Raw genomic sequence first — 24,045 nt, 5'->3', positions numbered from 1 at the left:
GCTTTATAGTAGCTAGAACCATGGTTACCGTGTCATTTTTAAGATGAGTGTCTCATTTTTCAAACAGTTTGATTGTGTTTCTGTGTGCTATATAACCAGATATACAGGCTATGACATGGTTGGGAATACATGCTACAGACATATTTGGATATATTGCACACAGTACCACAATTATTGTTAGTTTAGAAAGATTAAATCTTCATCTTTACATTGACATTAGAATGGTACTAGTAGCTGTAGTGCCCATGAAAAGGCACAAAAGGAATCAGAAAGAAGAAGCCTGTGACCTGCAGAGCCTGGTCATTACCTGATGGCTGCCAGCCCTGCATGTCCACATGAGGCATTAGTTAAGCTTTCCTTTAGTTAAGCAAGTTATTGACCTGATGGTTATGAATGCTACCAGCATGCTAAAGCCTTAAATCAATTGTAGTTTAGAGTCTGGTCTGGAGAATGGAGATTTCTTTTGATTTCTTTTTTACAACATTTTTGCAGCTCGGTTCTGTTGCAATCATGTGGAAATGCACTATTGAAAATGGATAAACAGAGGTCTACTAAATGTCACATAAGTCATGGAGCAGATGCTCTGATGTTTACCAGAACTTCTGAAGCTTTGACTGCATTAGTGAAATGTTTAATTTGTCCTTGATTTGTGATGTTGACGTGTTAAGCAAATGCTTCTTATGAAAATACAGCCCCATTAGTATCATTAGACTAGTAATGACTGATTAATATAGACAGTTAGCTTACTACAGTATAGGCTGTATGCATCAATTTCCAAAAGTCATATTTTAGCCTCCATTTATATCATATCCCAGAGTATAGACATACCTTATATAAGTATTATATACTGCTTTATCAAGAACTTTTTTCTACATAAGCTCTAACTTTGAGCTCTGTTATATACCAATGCATATAGAGGCATATAACTTGAAATTGTTATAGGGCAGTGACGGCAAACCTTTTAGACACCGAGTGCCCAAACTACAACCAAAACCCACATTTTTTTTCGCAAAGTGCCAATGCAACAATTTAAGTTGCAACTTATTACTCCCTGTTCTGTCACAGGTTTAAAATCTATAGACACCTGAGGACACCAATACAGTAGAAAGAAGGAGAAGAAGTTTGGATCATCATTGTAGCGTCCTTCTAGGGTCCTGGGCTGCCTGTGATTGCAAGAGGCCTTAAGTCCTGTCTGGGGATCCCTGCCCTGGGGTGATGGAAAGGGTGCCCATATAGAGGGCTCCGAGTGCCACCTCTGGCACCCGTGCCATAGGTTCGCCACCACTGTTATAGGGTGAGCTCTAATGTCATGAACGACATTCAATACATAGGCCCACATTTATTAAAGTGTATGCGCCAAGAAAAAATGTGCACCTAAATTCTTTCCGATGTGCACCACAATTCCGCCTGCGCCACAATTCTACAGCAGGAATAAAGTGCAACAAAAAATAGTGCAGTCTGTCAGAGAAGTGCAGGGGGCGCCAGATTCATGACCCTGCTCCACAATGCATGAATCTGTCACACTCTGCACACTTCACAGTGACACTGCACTATGTGCACTATCTTTGATAAATGTGGGCCATTATCATGAAATGATAAAAATAATTACACAAACAATAAAATAATTACACACAGCCGTGGATAAAGACTACTATGGGCCCTGAGCTGTATGAATATTTTATATCCTACAAATGCCCAGCAGAGGGTCATGTCACACAGCTCTGATTACTCTCTGTATATAATGAGCTGTGCACCTGTGTGACATCACATGACCAGGGACCGGCCTTATCCACAGGAAAAAAACTATGAAGATTCCTGTTGAATGACAACAAGAAAACAGAGAGGAAATGATACAGAAATTATATATAAAATTGTATAACTTTCCAATACACAAACCATATCAATGATGTGCTAAAGGGGGCAATCCCTCTATGTATCAATAATATCTCCCTAAACGCAGGAGTGGGCAGCCACAATTTATTTCCATGGAGGAAATTTATAAAAATGAAAGATCACATACCAATCTAATTACCTCTAATTGCTCAAGTATTTTTACATGTTGTATTTATTTGTTTTTTTTTGCACGTTATGTTCCACTATTGATCATTGACAATGTTTCCTTATTTATAATACGCTTTACAATTTGATGAGTGATCCAATCAACATTTTAGGTAATATAGTCACCTTAGGGCTCCTTTTGAATGTCATACTTAGATTAAAGGGGTTTTCCAGGAATAAGCATAATTCATATACAATCGGGTCATTATAATATAAGCTAATATGTAATTAGTTGTTATTTAAAATGTTGGTCCCCTTAGCAGAAAATGCTGGTGACATACACTGTAATGAAGAAGTAAAATTCTACTGGCCCTTTACTCAGTCTGTTAATTTCCTCCACGCGGAGTGGACAAAGGACAGAAGATGGCCGCTGGCCACATGTCCACATCACATGTCCTGCACCTGCCTGGGCAGGTCATGTGATCACCACTATGTTCGGCTGTAGTGGGTTGGTTGCAGTGCATCCAGTATGGCCAGTGTTGTGGTGAGAAGTCATCTCAGTGAGGCAATATGCAGGGATGGCAATTACACATCATTACTATGTAACAGAGCAGGACAGTCTGTTATATCACTGGGAGCAGAGCATAGGAGGGAGGAGGAATTACTGAGAACTAAAGGATCATGGGACTTATAGTTTCCAGTAGCACCCCTGTTTGTGATAACGCCACATGCTTTAGAGAGGCTGCAGCATTTTGTGAATCATAAAATCAAACTATTTAAGATCTATTTTGTGACTAATGACATTGAGTTTTGTTATATTCATTTATTTATAGCATTATGGGTTTTTGTATCAGACGTTCATATTCCCGGAATACCCCTTTAAGTTTTTGTTTGATAGAGTCTCCTGTTGACATATACCTCTACAAAGAATTCTACTGTATGTGTCTCACCTTTGTTGCTGCTTTTGATAGAACTTTATGTATTTCAAGTATTCAGATTATTTGTGTCGCCTAAGATAAAGATAAAAGTCTTCATGCAACTTTGACAACTAGGTTAATAATAATATCATCACTTTGAAGCCACATGATAAATATTTTTTGATCTGTTATTGCTTTTTGATGAATAAGCCATTATTGTAACCAAAATCAGTAAAAGCTTTGAAACTGTAATGTTGGCAATGCTTCCATACACCAGCTGGGTATATACTACGTCTTGGCAAGAGGTTTCATCCATTGTGGATTGACAGCTGCGATATAACAGTTTCCGAGCTGCTACTTCTTACACGTTAGTAATGCTGCTCTTGGGAAGAGCTGTCTGTCAACTCTTAAACTATTAAACAATTATAAAATATTGTTGTTGTTTTTCTTCTTCTTTAAAATATCCCCTCAAGATCCATGATCTCCGCAAGACAAACAACTTGAGCAAGACATCTTATCATCTATCTATAGAATAGTCAAATAACATAGCAAGGGTCACATACACAGATTAGGAAAGTAATAGCAAAAGAGAAGCAGACGAGTCTGAAGGCTGAATTAGCCAGAAAACAGAAATCAGAATTGGCCAGATTTATGAAGGGGTGCCTGGACGCCACCCCTGGTGGCTAACTGGTTCGGACATCCATTAATACAGCTGAATACAAACTGAACCCAGCTTTCCCCAGGAACTGATTCTGAAAGACAACTGCCAATCAAATACAGCCCTGGAAGTGGTTTTCAAGCACAGAAGCCTGAAACCTGATTTCATTGACATGCACAGTCATATGTTACTAGTGGGTACCTAGTTAAATATTTGCTGTACATGTTTACAGTGTATTAGGGGACTGGCCCCACATTAGACATATGGCAAATCTACATAATGCAGATCTGAAATTTTCTCCACACATGAAATCTATCTTTGAATGATTTAAAGGGTAACTTAATTTTCAACAAAATTGCATAAATCAATAGTGCAGATAATAGTACATTTTGTAGTATACAAAATACAAAGTATATTTATTTTAAAAAATCAACTCCTTATATAAGCAGATAGTGTAAATGAGTTTTCTGTCCTGTATCCACTGCCAGCTGAGAGATAACGGAGTCTGATAAAGGGTGTGATCACCCATGGCGATTGGAGACCAGCACCTGTGTTGCATTAAAACAATAAAACAACTGGTTATCGAATGTGATTGCGTTTCCGTGGAAAAATTTATGTGATCAGGCCAAAGCCCGCCCCCATATGTTAGCACTGCGTTTAGCACCACATATGACCACACCCAAAGTGTCTTATGCCTTGACAGTGTCTTATGATTTAATGAAGAATATCACAAAGTTTACTATTTTTTCTTCTGAAATAACAAACTTTGCTCCAAAGGTTTAGTTTCGCTTTAACCCCTACACTTTAACCCCTACCCTGCGGGTAGATACTTCCCGCACCGGGACGTTCTATAACGTCCCGCTTCTGGTACCGGCTCACGAATGTAGCAAGTGTTAATCCCTTACACGATGCGATCAAGCATGACCAAGGCTTGTAAGGGTCTTCCCTCTATGGATCGGATCCCCCGTGCAGCTTACCGCGGGATTCAATTCTCTTCCGGGCAGCCCCGAGGTCTGCCGAGTGCCACGGGGCTGCCGATGTCCTGAGCATTCAGACCCCTTCCGGGGTCTGCATGCTCAGTCAGTTTACAAAGCTCTACAATGAATAAGTATTGTAGAGCAGTGTATTGGACTTGAACCAGCGATCAGACCACCGCTGGTTCAAGTTCAAGTTTGTACAAGTAATAAAAGTTAAAAACACTAAACTTTAAACATAAGAATAAATAAAAAATAAATACATAAAAATATAAGCTCCTAAAATGTCACTTTCCCATAAAAACACTTAATAAAATATAAAAAACACAAATACACAATAAAACCCCACATATTTGGTATTGTTGCGTCCGTAACAATCTGTGTAATAAATCGTTACCTGGCAAAAAAACCCCCACAAAAAATGTTCAGAAAAAAGATAATATTTTGTTAATACTTTTAACTATACTACTATACTATTGGACCCGCTAAGTGAACCCTGTAAAAAGCAACCTCAAAAAACTCTCAAAAAAAAAAATTAATTAATTTATACCCTTTAAAGAATGCTCTAAAAAGTAATTATAAAATGTAACGCAATCTAAAATAAGACCACTAAAAAGAACAAGGCTTCCTGCAAAAAATAAGCCCTTGACCAGATTTGTCAGATTTAACATTTTTGCCAAATTATTTTTTATTCAGGAAAATTTGGAAAAAAATTAAAAAATCTATATAAATGAGGTAGTTTCTTAATTGTGGCGACCCATATAATACAAATAATATACTATTTTTATGGTATGGTAAACGGCCAAAAAAAACCCCCCAAAAAATCTTCCAAAAAATTGATGATTTTAATTTCCTCCATCAACAAAGAGATTTTATAAAATCTCACCAATTAGCTATAGATGCCCCAAAATAATGTAACAGAAAAGTGCATCTCATGTGGCAAAAAATAAATGAGCCCCTATAGGTCCACAATAAAAAAAGAAAAAAAATTATAGCCTGTACAATGTGACATAGCAAATCTGCTCTGGATGGCGCCTCCTTCCCTTCTATGCCCGGCCGTGCGCCCGTACAGCAGGTTACCACCTGGGGTATCCGTGTGCTCGGGAGAAATTGGGTATCAAACTTTTTGGAGCCTTTTTAAATTTAATCCATTTCAAATGTTTAATTTTCCTTCCAAAATGAGTGTATTGTGAACAAAATATTACAATTTGCGGACTGCACCTCCGTTTTGTTTTAACCCCTAAAAAAAACCTAAAGGGTTAAACAAACTTCTTAAAAGTGCTTTTTCATACGTTGAGGGGTGTAGTCTCCATAATGGGGTAATTTACGAGTCTAGATATTATTTAGGCCTCTCACAGTCAATTAGAAGTTGAACAGGTCCATCTAAATACGGGTTTTGCTGATTTTCCAAAAAATGTGAAAAATGGCACCCAAATTCTGAGCCTCATAACATTCTAGTAAAATACATGAAATCTTAAAAAACCATGCCAACATAAAGCAGACATTTGGGAAATGTAAGTCATGAATTTATTTGGGTGCAATGACTATCTGCATCAAAAGTAGAGAATTTGGAACTTTGAAAATAAAGAATTTTTAAAAATGTTTGCCAAATTTAGTCTTTTTTTTTCATAACTAAGCACTAAAGATTTCATCCAAATTAAACTAATTTGAAGTACAATGTGTCATGAAAAAACAATCTCAAAATCCCCTGGATATATTATAGCGTTCCAAAGCTACAAGCACTTCTAGTGACACAGGGCAGATTTGACTCCCGTAGGGTTTGAGTTATAATACATATGATACAATATGATACAATTTACAGCACCTATCACAGTACACTATATTTTGATATCTGGTTCATGTCTAATATGCTTAACTCCGTATTTGCTGAAGGAAATTTGTCAAAAAAGTGACACTTCTTATAAGCCTGATCCATAGTTTGGAAGAAAAAAAAAACTTTACCAAGACATATATTCTATCTAGACAGAACTACCTATTAGTCAGTACTGAGGTAATACAAGATGTCTCCTTATAAGGGGTCATTGCACCGTTTGGTGGTTTTCTCGGGCAATCCCCAATCCTTGTTGGCAGATTACAAGGAATTAAGATACTTTATATAGCAATGGCTTCCCCTCTATGTGACAGCAAGGCTTCAGTGACAGGTTCAGTTGATCCTTCCTCTCATCTTCCGGCGTTAATAACAATCCCCATGTGCTGGCTGCAGCATCAGACTTACTTTTATGCCAAGAAGAAGCCATTCTGTTTATTTTGTTGGGAATCACAATTAATATTCGTAACAATTCATATTAAGAATGTTAAATCAGGAGGAGGAAAAACACTGATATTTGCCTAAATGAGTGCGAACGTAATCGACACAATAAAAGAAATTTATAATAACATTATGTCATTAAAACAAATTTTATGAGCAGTCTGCAGGATAGGTGATAAATAGAGATGAGCGAACACTAAAATGCTCGGGTACTCGTTATTCGAGACGAACTTTTCCCGATGCTCGAGTGCTCGTCTCGAATAACGAACCCCATTGAAGTCAATGGGAGACTCGAGCATTTTTCAAGGGGACCAAGGCTCTGCACAGGGAAGCTTGGCCAAACACCTGGGATCCTCAGAAAAGGATGGAAACACCACGGAAATGGACAGGAAACAGCAGGGGCAGCATGCATGGATGCCTCTGAGGCTGCCTAATCGCACCATTATGCCAAAATTATGGGCAACAGCATGGCCATGACAGAGTGACAGAATGAAGCTAGATAACATCTAAAACATCCAATAATTGACCCTGACACTATAGGGGACGGCATGCAGAGGCAGCGGCAGCAGGCTAGAGAGTGGCATGGCGACATACCCTAATTGGACTCAGGCTTCAAACCAATGGGTGTCAGAGAGGAACCAAAGGAGGTGAGCAAGAAGCGCTCAAATAATATCGGTACATGATAAAAGTTTGCCAGTATATTTTGTGGATTACACAGCAGGGTGGCGACAAAGTTAACATGGAAGCCATGAAAACAACCCAAAATTCTGCCTGACACAGCTCGTTTGATAAGGGGACCATGTATGCTTACAGTATATGCCAGTCGCTGCACTGGCTGCCAGTCTCCTTTCGAATACAGTTTAAAATAATAATAACCCTCATCCATAAAGCTCTGTATAATGCTGCACCCCCCTACCTCTCCTCTCTTATCTCAGTCTATCGCCCAACCCGTGCTCTTAGATCCGCCAGTGATCTTAGATTAACCTCTACCCTAGTGCGGACCTCCCACTCGCGTCTCCAAGCCTTCTCTAGAGCTGCACCAATTCTATGGAATGCTCTGCCCCGGACTATCAGACTAATACCTAACCTCCAAAGTTTCAAACGTGCTCTTAAAACCCATTTCTTTAGGCAAGCCTATAACACTCATTAACTGCATGAAGTTTTAACTCTTCTACTAACCCGTCCTGTGTCGTCCTCCCATCTGTTATCCAGCAACCAACAGGCACCAGACTTCTCTGCAGTCCCATTCACCCTGGACCTGGTATATAAGATGACGGCTGAGTGGTTCAAGCGACAGCAATTCCATTTATTATATTTTTTTCTATTCCCTAAGAAGAATGGCTTGACCATTAAATATTCTTTTACCTCGTGTTACCCCATCATCTTCATAAACCGTAAGCTCTGGCGAGCAGGGACCTCACTCCTGTTGTTCCATACAAATGTTGTGCTCTGTTACATTACATTTGTATTTGTTTCCTATGATTTGTAAAGCGCTACAGAATATGATGACGCTATATAAATAAAGATTATTATTATTATTATGGAGGCAGTGAACTAGTAGTAGATTAAAGGTGCTGCAACTATGTTAGTTGGATCTTGGGATGGAGCTGGCGCTCTGCAGCCAGACGAGCTTTCGCCAATCCAAGCCCCTGTCTCTAGGCTACTCCCCAAACAGCACTTCTAAGAACCTTTTGTATAAGATCAAGTGTAGTAGCGTTCTTATAAGTTTAGGATATGGCGGGTGAGGGGAATGTAAACAGATGCGCAAGAAGCGCTGAAATAATATCCCTAAATGGTAAAAGTTTGCAAGTATATTTTGTGGATTACACAGCAGGGTGGCGACAAAGTTAACAACTTTGATGTGGAATGCCCTGTAATAGCTCTTGGGCGGTGTGCCTTTTATCGCCTAGGCTCAGCAGTTTCAGCACCGCCTGCTGTCGCTTAGCGACGGCACTGCTGCTGTGCCTAGAGCTACCGACTGATGGCGCCATGCCCACGGATGGTAATTCGGAGGAGGAGGAGGTGGAGGAGGGGTGGGAGGAGGTATAGTAGGCCTTTGAGACCTGGACCGAGGTAGGCCCCGCAATTCTCTGCGTCGGCAGTATATGACCAGCCCCAGGGTCAGACTCAGTCCCAGCCTGCACCAAGTTAAGTGTAGTAGCGTTCTTATAAGTTTGGGATATGGCGGGTGAGGGGAATGTAAACAGATGCGCAAGAAGCGCATGATGCGCATGGAGCTGGCGCTCCGCTGCCAGGCGAGCTTTCGCCAATCCAAGCCCCTGTCTCTAGGCTACTCCCCAAACAGCACTTCTAAGAACCTTTTGTATAAGATCAAGTGTAGTAGCGTTCTTATAAGTTTAGGATATGCCGGGTGAGGGGAATGTAAACAGATGCGCAAGAAGCGCTGAAATAATATCCCTAAATGGTAAAAGTTTGCCAGTATATTTTGTGGATAACACAGCAGGGTGGCGACAAAGTTAACAACTTTGATGTGGAATCCATGAAAACAACCCAAATTTCTGCCTGACACACCTCGTTTGATAAAGGGACGATGTATGGAGGCAGCTATATGGACGACTTTTGGAGGTAGCAATGGAGACAACGTGTGGAGGCTGCTATGGAGACAATTTAATTTGGATAGTGCCTGTATGTGGCAGTCCCAAACATTTTTCAAACCAGAGGAGCAGGTAGGTGGCCCTCCAGTAAAATGGGATAGATTGAGTGCCTGTATGTGGCAGTCCCAAAAATGTTTCAAACCAGAGGAGCAGGTAGGTGGCCCTCCAGTAAAATGGAATAGATTGAGTGCCTGTATGTGGCAGTCCCAAAAATTCTTCAAACCAGAGGAGCAAGTAGGTGGCCCTCCAGTAAAATGGAATAGATTGAGTGCCTGTATGTGGCAGTCCCAAAAATTGTTCAAACCAGAGGAGCAGGTAGGTGGCCCTGCAGTAAAATGGAATAGATTGAGTGCCTGTATGTGGCAGTCCCAAAAATTGTTCAAACCAGAGGAGCAGGTAGGTGGCCCTCCAGTAAAATGGAATAGATTGAGTGCCTGTATGTGGCAGTCCCAAACATTTTTCAAACCAGAGGAGCAGGTAGGTGGCCCTCCAGTAAAATGGAATAGATTGAGTGCCTGTATGTGGCAGTCCCAAAAATTTTTCAAACCAGAGGAGCAGGTAGGTGGCCCTCCAGTAAAATGGAATAGATTGAGTGCCTGTATGTGGCAGTCCCAAAAATTTTTTAAAACAGAGGACCGGGTAGGTGGCCCTCCAGAAAAATGGAATAGATTGAGTGCCTGTATGTGGCAGTCCCAAAAATTTTTCAAACCAGAGGAGCAGGTAGGTGGCCCTCCAGTAAAATGGAATAGATTGAGTGCCTGTATTTGGCAGTCCCAAAAATGTTTCAAACCAGAGGAGCAGGTAGGTGGCCCTGCAGTAAAATGGAATAGATTGAGTGCCTGTATGTGGCAGTCCCAAAAATTTTTCAAACCAGAGGAGCAGGTAGGTGGCCCTCCAGTAAAATGGAATAGATTGAGTGCCTGTATGTGGCAGTCCCAAAAATGTTTCAAACCAGAGGAGCAGGTAGGTGGCCCTGCAGTAAAATGGAATAGATTGAGTGCCTGTATGTGGCACTCACAAAAATTGTTTCAAACAGAGGACCGGGTAGGTGGCCCTCCAGAAAAATTAAATGCATGAAGTACTATAGCAAGAGCCAGTGGGCCCTGTCAAAAAATAGCCATTTTCCTCTGCTTTACTGTACAAAGAGGAGGAGAAGGAGGAAAATGAGGAGGAGGAGGAGTGGATCAATTATTCAGGTTGAGCTTCCTTCACCTGGTGGAGATTGGAAATTCTGAGAAATCCAGCCTTTATTCATTTTAATAAGCGTCAGCCTGTCAGCGCTGTCAGTCGACAGGCGTGTACGCTTATCGGTGATGATGCCACCAGCTGCACTGAAAACCCGCTCGGACAAGACGCTAGCGGCAGGGCAGGCAAGAACCTCCAAGGCGTACAGCGCCAGTTCGTGCCACATGTCCAGCTTTGAAACCCAGTAGTTGTAGGGAGCTGTGTGATCATTTAGGACGATGGTATGGTCAGCTACGTACTCCCTCACCATCTTTCTGTAAAGATCAGCCCTACTCTGCCGAGACTGGGGACAGGTGACAGTGTCTTGCTGGGGTGACATAAAGCTGGCAAAAGCCTTGTAAAGCGTACCCTTGCCAGTGCTGGACAAGCTGCCTGCTCGCCTACTCTCCCTCGCTACTTGTCCCGCAGAACTACGCACTCTGCCGCTAGCGCTGTCAGAAGGGAAATACTGTTTCAGCTTGTGCACCAGGGCCTGCTGGTATTCATGCATTCTCACACTCCTTTCCTCTGCAGGGATGAGAGTGGGAAGATTTTGCTTGTACCGTGGGTCCAGGAGAGTGAACACCCAGTAATCGGTGCTGGAATAAATTCTTTGAACGCGAGGGTCACGGGATAGGCAGCCTAGCATGAAATCTGCCATATGCGCCAGAGTACCAACGCGTAAGAATTCACTCCCCTCACTGGCCTGACTGTCCATTTCCTCCTCCTCCAACTCCTCCAACTCCTCTTCTTCTGCCCATACACGCTGAACAGTGAAGGACTCAACAATGGTCCCCTCTTGTGTCTCACCAACATTCTCCTCCTCTTCCTCCTCATCCTCCTCCACCTCCACCTCCTCCGATATGCGCTGAGAAACAGACCTGAGGGTGCTTTGGCTATCAACAAGGGAATATTCTTCCCCTGTCTCTTGTGACGAGCGCAAAGCTTCCGACTTCATGCTGACCAGAGAGTTTTTCAACAGGCCAAGCAGCGGGATGGTGAGGCTGATGATGGCGGCATCGCCACTGACCATCTGTGTTGACTCCTCAAAGTTACTCAGCACCTGACAGATATCAGACATCCACGTCCACTCCTCATTGTAGACTTGAGGAAGCTGACTGACCTGACTACCAGTTCTGGTGGAAGTTGACATCTGGCAGTCTACAATCGCTCTGCGCTGCTGGTAAACTCTGGATAACATGGTCAGTGTTGAATTCCACCTCGTGGGCACGTCGCACAACAGTCGGTGAGCGGGCAGTTGGAGGCGGAGCTGCGCTGCCCTGAGAGTGGCAGCATCTGGGCTGGACTTCCTGAAATGCGCACAGATGCGGCGCACCTTCGTGAGCAAATCAGACAGATTGGGGTATGTCTTGAGGAAACGCTGAACTATCAGATTTAACACATGGGCCAGGCATGGCACATGTGTCAGTCTGCCGAGTTGCAGAGCCGCCACCAGGTTACGGCCGTTGTCACACACAACCATTCCCGGCTTGAGGTTCAGCGGTGCCAGCCACAGATCAGTCTGCGCCGTGATGCCCTGTAATAGCTCTTGGGCGGTGTGCCTTTTGTCGCCTAGGCTCAGCAGTTTGAGCACCGCCTGCTGTCGCTTAGCGACGGCACTGCTGCTGTGCCTAGAGCTACCGACTGATGGCGCCGTGCCCACGGATGGTAGTTCGGAGGAGGAGGTGGAGGAGGGGTGGGAGGAGGAGGAGGCATAGTAGGCCTGAAACACCTGGACCGAGGTAGGCCCCGCAATCCTCGGCGTCGGCAGTATATGAGCAGCCCCAGGGTCAGACTCGGTCCCAGCCTCCACCAAGTTAACCCAATGTGCCGTCAGCGATATATAGTGGCCCTGCCCGGCAGCACTCGTCCACGTGTCCGTGGTCAGGTGGACCTTGTCAGAAACGGCGTTGGTCAGGGCACGGATGATGTTGTCTGACACGTGCTGGTGCAGGGCTGGGACGGCACATCGGGAAAAGTAGTGGCGGCTGGGGACCGAATACCGAGGGGCGGCCGCCGCCATGAGGTTGCGAAAGGCCTCGGTCTCTACTAGCCTATAGGGCAGCATCTCCAGGCTAAGCAATCTGGAGATGTGCACATTAAGGGCTTGGGCGTGCGGGTGGGTTGCACTATATTTGCGTTTCCGCTCCAGCGTCTGGGGTATGGAGAGCTGAACGCTGGTGGATGCTGTGGAGGATCGTGGAGGCGACGATGGGGTTTTTGTGGCAGGGTCCTGGGCAGGGGGCTGACTAGCAGCTGACACAGGGGAAGGAGCAGTGGTGTGCACGGCCGGAGGTGAACGGGCTTGTTGCCACTGAGTGGGGTGTTTAGCATTCATATGCCTGCGCATACTGGTGGTAGTTAAGCTAGTAGTGGTGGAACCCCTGCTGAGCCTGGTTTGGCAAATGTTGCACACCACAGTCCGTCGGTCATCCGGTGTTTCCTTAAAGAACCTCCAGACTTCTGAAGATCTAGCCCTCGCCGCAAGAGCCCTCGCCACGGGAGCTTCACTAGTTGACACATTTGGCGCTGATGCACCAGCTCTGGCCCTGCCTCTCCGTCTGGCCCCACCACTGCCTCTTCCAACCTGTTCTGGTCGAGGACTCTCCTCCGTCTCAGAAGCACTGTGTTCACCCGGCCTCTCAACCCAGCTTGGGTCTGTCACCTCATCATCCTCCGATCCCTCAGTCTGCTCCCCCCTCGGACTTCCTGCCCTGACAACAACTTCCCCACTGTCTGACAACCGTGTCTCCTCATCGTCGGACACCTCTTTACACACTTCCACTACGTCAAGAAGGTCATCATCACCCACAGACTGTGACTGGTGGAAAACCTGGGCATCGGAAAATTGCTCAGCAGCAACCGGACAAGTGGTTTGTGACTGTGGGAAGGGTCCAGAAAACAGTTCCTCAGAGTATGCCGGTTCAAATGCCAAATTTTCCTGGGAGGGGGCAGACTGGGGGGGAGGAGGCTGAGGTGCAGGAGCTGGAGGAGTGGCGATTTCGGTGACATGGGTGGACTGCGTGGAAGACTGACTGGTGGTGGACAAATTGCTCGAAGCATTGTCAGCAATCCACGACATCACCTGTTCGCACTGTTCTGGCCTCAACAGTGCTCTACCACGAGTCCCAGTAACTTCAGACATGAACCTAGGGAGTGTAGCTCTGCGGCGTTCCCCTGCTCCCTCATCAGCAGGTGGTGTCTCACCCCGCCCAGGACCACGGCCTCTGACCCCTGCAGTAGTTGGACACCCACGTCCCCGCCCTCGTCCTCTACCCCTAGCCCTCGGGTTAAACATTTTTAAAATGAGAGTTATAACTTTATTTTTTTTTTAACTTTTTTTTGTTTTTTTTTGTGTTTTTTGTTTTTTTTTGTGTTTTTTGTTTTTTTTTGAGTTTTTAAAACCAAACAATGCTATCCTATTGCTATGGCTATTTTCTAGCCAAGTATCAAAGCACACTACTATGCCAGATGAGATGACACTGAGTTAGTGCCTAATTGAAATCCAACCCCTACTAAATTTTCCCACTTCGGTCTTTGCTATGGATATGTGCGTCACTAAGTGCAGAACACAGCGGTCGCAAGTCTCACTACAAATTGCTCAGAATTGGCTAGTACATGCACTGCAGAAAGTACAGCCACCAGCAGATCAACCAGAAATCAAATATATAGAACGCTACTGTAGGCGTAAGTAAGCTCTTTGTATTCTCCTATGGCTATTTTCTAGCCAAGTATCAAAGCACACTACTATGCCAGATGAGATGACACTGAGTTAGTGCCTAATTGAAATCCAACCCCTACTAAATTTTCCCACTTCGGTCTTTGCTATGGATATGTGCGTCACTAAGCGCAGAACACAGCGGTCGCAAGTCTCACTACAAATTGCTCAGAATTGGCTAGTACATGCACTGCAGAAAGTACAGCCACCAGCAGATCAACCAGAAATCAAATATATAGAACGCTACTGTAGGCGTAAGTAAGCTCTTTGTATTCTCCTATGGCTATTTTCTAGCCAAGTATCAAAGCACACTACTATGCCAGATGAGATGACACTGAGTTAGTGCCTAATTGAAATCCAACCCCTACTAAATTTTCCCACTTCGGTCTTTGCTATGGATATGTGCGTCACTAAGCGCAGAACACAGCGGTCGCAAGTCTCACTACAAATTGCTCAGAATTGGCTAGTACATGCACTGCAGAAAGTACAGCCACCAGCAGATCAACCAGAAATCAAATATATAGAACGCTACTGTAGGCGTAAGTAAGCTCTTTGTATTCTCCTATGGCTATTTTCTAGCCAAGTATCAAAGCACACTACTATGCCAGATGAGATGACACTGAGTTAGTGCCTAATTGAAATCCAACCCCTACTAAATTTTCCCACTTCGGTCTTTGCTATGGATATGTGCGTCACTAAGCGCAGAACACAGCGGTCGCAAGTCTCACTACAAATTGCTCAGAATTGGCTAGTACATGCACTGCAGAAAGTACAGCCACCAGCAGATCAACCAGAAATCAAATATATAGAACGCTACTGTAGGCGTAAGTAAGCTCTTTGTATTCTCCTATGGCTATTTTCTAGCCAAGTATCAAAGCACACTACTATGCCAGATGAGATGACACTGAGTTAGTGCCTAATTGAAATCCAACCCCTACTAAATTTTCCCACTTCGGTCTTTGCTATGGATATGTGCGTCACTAAGCGCAGAACACAGCGGTCGCAAGTCTCACTACAAATTGCTCAGAATTGGCTAGTACATGCACTGCAGAAAGTACAGCCACCAGCAGATCAACCAGAAATCAAATATATAGAACGCTACTGTAGGCGTAAGTAAGCTCTTTGTATTCTCCTATGGCTATTTTCTAGCCAAGTATCAAAGCACACTACTATGCCAGATGAGATGACACTGAGTTAGTGCCTAATTGAAATCCAACCCCTACTAAATTTTCCCACTTCGGTCTTTGCTATGGATATGTGCGTCACTAAGAGCTAAACACAACGGTAGCAAGTCCCCCTGCTAATTCCTCACAAAATGGTACTAGATGCAAATTAAAATAAAAAAAGTAGAACGTTATTGTAGCCCTAAGAAGGGCTGTTGGGTTCTTTGAGAATCACTCCTGCCTAACAGTAAGCTAATAGAACACCCTAACGCTTTCCCTGACCAGCAGCAGCTCTCTCCCTAGCGGCATCCAGACACAGAATGATCCGAGCAGCGCGGGCAGCGGCTAGTCTATCCCAGGGTCACCTGATCTGGCCAGCCAACCACTGCTATCGACGTGTAAGGGTCGACGTCAACCACTGCTATCGACGTCATGCTGGGTGGAGTGCAGAGTCTCCTGGCTTGTGATTGGCTCTGTTTCTGGCCGCCAAAAAGCAAAACGGCGGGAGCTGCCATTTTCTCGAGCGGGCGAAGTATTCGTCCGAGCAACGAGCAGTTTCGAGTACCCTAATGCTCGACCGAGCATCAAGCTCGGACGAGCATGTTCGCTCATCTCTAGTGATAAATTTATCATCATACGGATAATGGAGAACACAAATCTTCTGCACCTTTGAGGTCACAAAGTCAGTAATAGCTTCAGAACTTTTGCAACACCTATACTAGAGAGCTACATTTCCTCTGCTTCTGGGGGAACTCATTGCATACATTTTATAATAATTCCTTATTAAGTCCTATAGAAAATGTATGAATGCATGACCTTAACTCCCAAGGACTTCTATATTTAGGACAATGTCCAATGTCATGGAAGTTGGAGGAATAGAAATGAAGCAGGAAGGGGCAGCTTTGAAATCTCAAGGGATGGGTCAGCCAGGACATAACATTGCCCCCGGAGTGACCTGGGTACATAAAGTATCTAATTTGCATATTGAATGTTTACAAATTCAGACAGCACTTTCTATAACGAATGAGGGGCTGCATGACACTGTGATAGTGGATTCCTATGACTAGGGGTGACTCTCTTTAAGAGGCTATTTTGTATGTTCTTAAAGGGGGCATTTAGGTGGCTAAACCTGATTTATGCAGTCTTCTTTTTTAGTTGCATTTTATATGGGGGGGGGGGGCATTTATGAAGGCTACTGGAGCACAAGCCTTGATAAAAGTTGCTAAAGTTGCACATCCAGAAATTGCAAATATTTCTCCCCTTACACCTTAAATGTACTGGTCCATGCTGGGCCGCGGTGTGGGGCAAGGAAACCATGTGCCGGCACACTACCTATAGCTTGCGCCGGTAGCAGATGCAGGCTTTATTGCAATTCTATACCAAGCCCACCAGCGCGGCCATCCAATGGATATATAGACGGTCCCCTACTTAAGAACACCCGACTTACAGAAAACCCCTAGTTACAAACGGACCTATGGATGTTGGTAATTTACTGTACTTTAGCCTTAGACTACAATAACCAGCTATAACAATTACCAAAGATGCCTGCAATTAAGCTTTATTGTTTACCCTGGTTTTTATGACAATCCAACATATTTTAAAAATCTAATTGTCACAGACACCAACAAAAAATTGGCTGGGGTTACAATTATAAAATATACAGTTCCCATATACATACAAATTCAACTTAAGAACAAACCTAAAGAACCTATCTTGTATGAAACCTGGGGACTGTCTGTATCATAAAACTCCTGGTTCTTGATAGATGTAGCATGAGAAACCGGAGGAGAAATATGCCAATAAGTTTTCCAGGATGGGATAAAGAAAATCATGCGCCTTTTAGCTACCTTGTAAGGCAGCTCCCTTGACATCAAGCATGACTTTCAGGAAGCCTAATGACATGAGGTGGGATTAAAACCAAACCAGTATATCTATTCCAGAAGGAGCAGCGCTGTTTCAATGTGGTTGCATCTCTTGCAAGGTAGCTAAAAGAGGCGTGCATTTCCTTATCCCATCCTGGAACGCTTATTTGCATATTTTCCCAGAATCCCCTAGTGGAGTGACAATGGCTATAAGTCTTCACACGCCTGTAAGATGGCCTTAATTGGGAAAGTCTCGATAAGGAGAACTCTTACTTCCCGACCCCAAATGGAGGGATTAACATCAAGCATCATCCCCTATGTTTAAATCATATTGTGGAATATATATGTATTTGGCAGAACGGCAATGAGAACCAGCAGATCAAGGTCTTTAAAATTCCTTTTCTTTACTGAAGGGAATAGTAAAATCCATTTATCTCAACAGTACACAGGAAACCAACGTGTTTAGATAGATGTACTTGGTTACATTTCTGTACTTACACCGTACATAACAGCCGCACAGCCATTGCACTAGGATACTTTTATGTATTTCCCATTGTCACCCTGTACACACAATAGTTTTCCCTCCCAATTCTAACTTGTGTTCTGCAAACCTATAAATGAGTACAACGGCACAGACCGTGACCTTGATTTTCGTTGTCTGTAGCAAATCAGAAAAATTGTTATTTTTCGGTTACATTGAGTGATGAAACTTTGATGGATTAAAATGTTCATGGCTGCAATACAACATTTGTAATCTCAGCTGGGTCAGTGATTTCAATGTGTGTTCAATCTACTGCAACCAGTAGAGGAAGATCTGCCTGCTGACCAAGGCTCTGCAATATGGGGAGCTGATGTATACATTATGTTGTGAATATATGTATTAATATTCTGTCATAATAGGGGAATGAATGGATTATCCTCACAAATGCCACATGTTGGTAATAAACTAACTATAATATGTGACCATTTTTTATGTATAATTGCTATGTATATAGCATTTTATTGCTCATGAACAGGGGTCATAAGGGAACTAGAGAAAATGTCAATTCTTGACTGGTAAATGGGCCTCTATTGAATTAGACATGTAAAGGTCATGGACATTTTGGTCTTCTCTCTGACCCCATCCACCGCCCCCCTTATACACAGTGATAACTACCTGCATCTCATCACTAAGTAGAGATGCTTAGCTACTTGGCACATTAGCAATTGCTCTACCCATAGCCCTGGTAATAAAGCCCATGACTGAGCTTTGAGTACCATATTTTTCGGACTATAAGGCGCACAAAAAATCCTTTGATTTTCTCCGAAATCAAAGGTGGCCTTATAGTCTAGTGAGCCTTATATATGAATCATACTTACAGACAACAGCTGCTTTGAACTGTGCTCAGGTCTGCCACCTGCTGGTCATTCATCCTTCTAATCCGGTGCGCCTTATAACCCGGTGCGCCTTATATATGAACCTAGATGTTTTAGCATGCATTTATTGATGGTGTGTCCTATAATCCGGTGCGCCTTATAGTTCCAAAAATACAGTAGTCCAATTGTGGGCATTAGACACATAGCAGAAATTTCAGCTACACTCCCTGTGTGCTGGGAACAGATGGAACCAATATAACTGACTTATCCTATAGATATATAATCGATATCTTAAAGAGACAAAGGAAAAAAAGGCCCTCTTAGGTGTGCAACCGCTTTTTATTTTTGTTTACCCATTTTCTGTTTTGATAGTGCTGCTTGGATCTTTTTTTACTGTAGCAATATCTTAAAGGTAGAAAACTCCTTTTTTGCTGTTTTTAATATCAATTGGAAAGAATGGTGGTATTCCCCATCAGATTTTTAATGAACTAGGAGAGATACACACATAGCCACTAGGAGAAAGCACAATCTAACACCCTCATACCCTACATAGTCACAGTCTTGTGTATTGATGTGAACATGTTGGACTACCATGAGGAAAAAGAAAGGAGAGAGGAACAAAATCCATACTTTGACTTCATTTTTCAAGCACAAAAATTAAAGACAAATAATTTCCGTGTTGCATTTGATGAATCTTGTAAATAACAAAAGCATAACGGAAGGTAATCTTCCATACATTGTAGGCTATGTGGAACAGAAGATGAATGCAAAACCTTCCACTCGCCTTCCATTTTTAGTTTCCAGTATGCTCTCTTAAAGCAGCGAGTGTAACAAATAACCCAGATGTAGGATGTATGAACTTGCCCCGTGGCCAAGGGAAAATGAAAGCTTCATATTAAATGAACAAAACAAGATAGGAGCTTTTCACAACAAATCTGGATTTTAGAGGACCAGAGGAGTTTATATACCAGTTTCCAGAACAAGTTAAAGCAAACCTAGCATGAGGATTCTACTATCTATCAGAAGTAGATCTGATTTTTGATACCTCCTGTCTGCCTCTGCCCTTATTTGTCATTTAACAATCCTGGAACCTAACCTGACTCTTTAGAAAGCTTATTTTAGTACTATGCAAATTAACTGGAGAGGCTACTGGGGCGTGTACTAGTCTGACCGCCACTGGAAGCTAAGGCTAATACATGCCCCAGTAGCCTCTGCAGTTAATTTACATATTTCTAAAATAAAGTTTTTTAACTGCAGAGGCTACTAGGGCATGGAGTAATAACCTTAGCTCCCAGTGCCCGGCCAGGCTAGTACACGCCCCAGTAGCCTTTGCAGTTTATTTGCATATCACTAAAATAAAGCTTTTTAACAAGTTAGGTTTGGTTCCAGGATTATTACATTACAGATTAGAGCAGATGCAGTAAGAAAGAATCTACCATCAGAACTACTCTTAATAGAATCCTTATCTTAGGTTCCTTTGAACAAATTCAAGTTGGACGTGAACTATTTTGAAAAATTCAGCTAAGATTCTGATAATTGAATCTTGGATGATTTGCTAATCTCTAAGTATAATGATTGTTTTTCAGTATTTTGCATAATCATTCTATATTATAGCTAATTTATGTACGGAACCTTCTTATGTGGTATCCACTGTTCTTAGCATTGTGGATGCACTTGTGGTTTTATGCTGCAACGTTCCAGCCATAGTTAGTCTCATTTTAGTTTGTTTATGTATATATTTTATTATGTATTAATCAATTGCTCTGTTTTTCTTAGTTTAGGCATTGCTATAAGATGACTCTTCTGTAAATGGTTTGCACACAGTCTTTGCGTGGAGACAATAAAGGCTATGTGCCAGCATACATGGGCTATTAGATTAAGAGCCACCATTAACTCATACTTAGCAGGTCAGAGGAGATTCTGCAAATAGTTTTCATTATAAGGTTACCACACAAATGTTCCTAGCTCTTCTTCCAATATGACATGTGCAGAATGTTTATGGCAATTGCTAGAAATCACAAATCATGGGGGAAATGGGTCCATCTGTGCACATTTATGAGGCTTTCTTTCTTCATGACAATCCTTCCAAGCATAATTATGAATAAACTGCATGGTTTGGAGAATATTCAAAAATAAAGCATTATTTCATGCATTTATATTATTTGATGTTATATGCTATGAAGCCTTTTTTATGTAGCACATATTTAACATAATGAATAAATATACCATATAATTCTGTGTAAAGTTCAATTCGACAATCTGAGGATGCACCTCCATTTTTTTTTCAATTAAATTATGATGTCCAAAATGATCCAAATATTGGGATGGTCTATTGACAATTTGGGAATAGTTTATAAAATGCATTTTTGGAAACCACTGCTAAATTTAAGAAACTGAGCTACTGGTAAGCTTCCTAGGACTGAAGAATGCACTTGGAATATGGAGTCATCTTATTAGAATATATTAAGAATAAAATGAAGGGGAAATTAAAGGAATATGATAAACCTGCTCTTAGTGGCCAAAAGGGCAAAAAGCCAAATGGAATTGATAGAAATACATTTTTTGAGGTGATGAGGAAGGGGTGGAGAAAGGGAAATATGATGGATGATTATTGATTTTTTTTGTGAGGAGGTAGACACTGATTGCTTTTCATGTATCTAATATGGAATATTTAACTATACTTGTGTTTAGAGTTTTTGTAGTTGTTTCTACAGTATAGATATTTTATTAAGAAGTAGTAATAAATATTATTGTTGAAATAACAAGCAGGATTTAATATTATTGCAGAATATGGCATAAGAGGCTGTCTTATTAACTCTAGACCCTAAGAAGAATTATCATAATGAGGAAATGGTGGACACTTTCTATACCTGGAGGTCAGGATGGGGGTATAAAACTGTATTACACAGCAGTGAACAGAGGAAACTATAATCCCTACCATTTAACGCTGTGTAAGAGTGCAAGTAAAAGTGCGATAAGCGACCCGTTGAAATACAGGTTCAGCTAAATCTTAATTTAAAAAAGCTGTCCAGGTCCAGGTACCGAACCTGGATCGCAATCAGTGATACCTGTGAGCGGTGCTGGCACAGGTTACAGCAGTTAACTGTTGAAATGCTGCTAGCAAAGTCGCGATGACCAGCCACGACTGTGCACAGGTCAGTACTGGCGTACAGCCATAGATAATTGTTTATGATTTAGATTGAGGCTAGCCAGGACTGTCTGTTCCTCCATTATTTGAAGTTGATAAAATCACAGCATTATGTGCTACAGAACAGTAACTGAGTACACAATATAAATAGACCCAGATTTATTAAAGACCCTGCGCAAGTATTCTTTCTGACTTTGTACATTCTTTTCAGTGCAAACTGCTTGCACATGTATTTAAGAAGTGTCCGAGACACATTTGTGACACACGGGACACATTTGCGACATAGCTGCATTATACTGCGCTGTAATGGTCTTTCATGTGTGGACCCTGCAAAGCATTTAACCTGCAAAGATCAACAGAACTGTGTTGCACGTCCTATGTTAAATGTGCACCAAAAATAAGTGATGCACTCTGCCGGAGCAGTGCAGGGGCACCAGATCCATGAAGAACGGGAACCAGAAATTCTAAATCTGGGGCACAGTCTAGATGCAGATTCACAATTTTATGCAGCAGATACAGGTAATACTGTAAGCACTAAAAGAGTTAATATAATCTAAAAAGAAGATCATTGTTGTTGTTTTGTGTCTCTGTTCCATACTTTGCATGAAGACTAGTTAAGGGAAAGAAAAACAATTACCGCTATTGAAATTGAAGTTGATATTTATAATCTAAGTAATGCGGAAAATAAAAATGTTTTCATAAATGATATTAAAAGTATTTTGGAAGTACACATGACAGGCACATTTCTAGGCAGATTTATGCGTGTTTATATGCAGTCTGGCTTCTCAGGATAATTTGACAAATAAATGAGATGTTACGATGCGTATTAACGGAGGCATACATTACACACACTCAGAGCTTATCATCATATCTCCCAATTGTTGGCGGCAGCTGCTTCCATAACATGACATATCATCTACTGAAAAACTTTTTTGGGTCACTATGTTGTAAACCTCTCAGCATCCACTACCAAAATTAAAAGCTGGAAAAAATTTACACATTATGGAAGAGGTCAAAATACTTAGCCTTTCAACTAATAATCGTTCATTCTGATTCTTTTTATTACAAGGTAGTAAAGGGTAATGCATGATTGAACAATTATATTTTACATGCTGGGGGGGGGGGGAGGCTGACACTTGGCACCCCACCAACCCCCCATGTCACATAGCTTTCATTATACGAGTCAGTGATGTCATATCTATTGGATAAATGTTTGTGGTTCAGTCCCATACAAGTAAATAAAGCCTCGCTGAAATATCTGAGAAGATATAGCAGCAGCCTCAGTGCTATGTGGGAATAAAAAAGATTAACACATATGTCTATACAGCAGGGAGGGGAGAGATAAGCTTCCTATGGACTTCTGTGTTGCAGAAGCTTGTATGAATAACAATAATATTTATTTAGAAATGCTGGTGCATATGCTCATCTATAATAATAATAATAATAATAATAATAATATTTCCTTTACTTATATAGTGCACACAGATTACACAGCTCTACACAGAACTTGCCAAATCTGTCCCTGTCCCCATGGGGTTCACAATCTAATCAACCTACCAGTATGTTTTTGGAGTGTGGGAGGAAACTGGAGGACCCGGACGAAACCCACACAAACACGGAGAGAACATACAAGCTCTTTGCAGATGTTCACCTGCATAGGACTTGAACCCAGGACATATGAATAAGTAAATGGAGCACTGCTTGAGCATGCAGGCCAGCACTTCATTCATATGGCGCACCTGCAGGTCCCATCGTCATACTGTAATTGGTGGAGGGCTGATTGTGGACAAACATAACCTTTAAACGAAATCTACCACCAGAATCAAGGATTGTAAACAAAGCCCATTAAAATACTGGTGTGTGCCCCCTCTGGTAGGATCTGCTTTTCTTTTAGCTTTTTGTGGCCAAGTTTTTACCAGAAATTGCTTCATAAATTACGCAAATGAGCCCGAGGGACTTCAGTCTCCATAGGTGTTTATAGAGCTGGGAACCCCTTAGGCTCATTTGCATAAGTTTTAAAGCCCTTAAAATCAAGGGAATAAGAAGCTTAAAGAAGAGCTGATCCTCCCAGAGGGGGCACACACCAGTATGTCAATGTGCTTGGTTTACATTCCTGCATCCTAGTGGTAGATGTCCTTTAATG

General features: G+C 42.2%; 1 protein-coding gene across 6 annotated transcripts in view; it reads right to left on the bottom strand.

Moving 5' to 3' along the window:
- SLC8A1 (solute carrier family 8 member A1) overlaps window positions 1-24,045 on the bottom strand; it is a 371,105-nt gene that overhangs the window by 327,731 nt on the left and 19,329 nt on the right. The gene's annotated exons all lie outside the window — the stretch shown is intronic.

The sequence above is a fragment of the Engystomops pustulosus genome, chromosome 3, assembly GCF_040894005.1.
Source record: "Engystomops pustulosus chromosome 3, aEngPut4.maternal, whole genome shotgun sequence".
Taxonomy (NCBI): Eukaryota; Metazoa; Chordata; class Amphibia; order Anura; family Leptodactylidae; genus Engystomops; species Engystomops pustulosus.
The sequence above is the reverse complement of the archived record's forward strand: the minus strand, read 5'-3'. Positions and strand labels throughout refer to the sequence as shown.